The sequence below is a fragment of the Nothoprocta perdicaria genome, unplaced genomic scaffold, assembly GCF_003342845.1.
Source record: "Nothoprocta perdicaria isolate Ctin4 unplaced genomic scaffold, notPer1 scaffold_93, whole genome shotgun sequence".
Classification (NCBI taxonomy): Eukaryota; Metazoa; Chordata; class Aves; order Tinamiformes; family Tinamidae; genus Nothoprocta; species Nothoprocta perdicaria.
Window position 1 is genome coordinate 1,124,876 of NW_020456232.1, and position 1,659 is coordinate 1,126,534.

The 1,659-nt window shown below is 48.4% G+C and overlaps 1 long non-coding RNA gene across 1 annotated transcript; it reads left to right on the forward strand.

The window, feature by feature from the left end:
• The first annotated feature begins 399 nt into the window (after window positions 1–399).
• LOC112958954 lies at window positions 400–1,362 on the forward strand. Its single transcript, XR_003251537.1, has 2 exons — window positions 400–458; window positions 1,262–1,362. It is a non-coding gene; the product is annotated as an uncharacterized LOC112958954 (long non-coding RNA).
• The last annotated feature ends 297 nt before the right edge of the window (window positions 1,363–1,659 follow it).

Genomic DNA, 1,659 nt, shown 5'->3' on the forward strand with positions numbered 1-1,659 from the left:
TATTGCTGGAATAAAGCTCTTCGATTTTGTAACATCTTCCTTTTCACACTAACTAGCATAAAGAAGCTAAAATTGTGTTTAAAAACCCACAGCAGCTGGCATTCAGTAATCCAAGAAATCTGCTTGACTAATATGGTTGTTTAACCTTTCTCTGTACATCATTAGAGTTAAATGCATATTTTTAAGGAAATTAAATATATCTAAGACTTTAAGTATTGCAGTTAAACTGGTAGAAGGTGATGCAACTCTCCATGAAACGGTTTACAGGTTGGAAAAGAGTTCCTGCAAACAGGCCAACTGCTGTCTGAACTGGGAAGTGAGGTGGTGTGACACAGCAAGGCGTTTTGGCTAATGTAATAATCATCTGCATTGCTTGTGTTTTCTTCCAGGAGACTGAGCTACTAGATATCAGTCTCGTCAAAGATGCCAGATGTGGAAAACATGCCAGAGCTCCCAAGGTAGGTGCTTTTGCTGCATGCTTGATACATGGTATATTGGTTTCCAAGACAAGATAGAGCTGGAATTAGATGCAAGGTTTACAGAAAATCCTTTAGTTAAACAAGGAAAAGAAAGTATTTTTGTTAACACAGCTTCTGATCAGAAGTGCCGTTTGCCATTCTTGGTTCTTCACGGATGAAAGGCCTGCTCAAAGGGAATGGCCGAGGACTGGGCTTGGTCTAGGGCAGCACTGAACGTGCCGCGCGTTTCTGGCCTCTCGATGCCAGGAGCGGTGTGTTCAGCTCCGCGTTGCGTGTTGCCCTCTGTGCTTTCCTCATTTGGTTCCTCGTGAAGCCAGAGAGATGTTCCTGGCTGTGCTCAGAGAGGCCGGGATGGGGTTCCTGCGTGCCCCCTTGGTGTCTCCCGGCGCAGGGAGAAGCGGGTGCCTGCGCTCCGAGCTGCTCTCACTGGGGCTTGACCCGCACATCCGTGAGAAGCCCAAGTGCTTGGTCCCAGGAGCCAGGTTGTGCCTGGGGGATCCCGGGAGCCACGTGAGGAAAGAGAGTCTCTGTGGGGTCCCGAAAGCAGCGCAGCCGCCCCTGGGCCCTGGAGCAGCTCGGGGAGACACTGCATCCTGCCCGCGGCTCCCGCGAGGAGAGGGAGGCCGTGGCGGCTCCGAAGGGCCACGATCCCTCAATTCTGCAGCCAGCGGTGGATTGGGCACAGCCCTGTGAGCCCCTCGGCCTTGGGCACAGCCCCGCGAGCCGCTCGGCCCCGCGAGGCTGCCCGCTGCGAGCCGACATGCTGCTTTCTCTGCCTGTAGGTATCTCGGAGAGGACTGTTCAAATTCAATTTTTGAAACTTTCCATGTACCGCTGGCGGCGTTTTAAAGGCTGAGTTAAATTGAAATGCTACAGAAGTACTTTATGACATCCACATTAATACCAAATGAGTTCACCGTGATTAATGGTTCTATGATGAATAGCAATAAAGTATTAACAATGGCTCGAACATTATTTTAAAATGCTACCCACTTTGCAGAGGGCATTCATGTTCTTCTAACAAAATGTTTTTAGCTAAAATTTATGCATAGCTATTGCCGTGGTGACTTTTATTTATTAGGTTACATAAAGGCTGCTTTTGTTGCCACAYGTTACCAATTTGACAGCAGTGGCATTAAATGAAGGGTATGAGAAAATCTTGACTTTTAGGGGGGTGAAA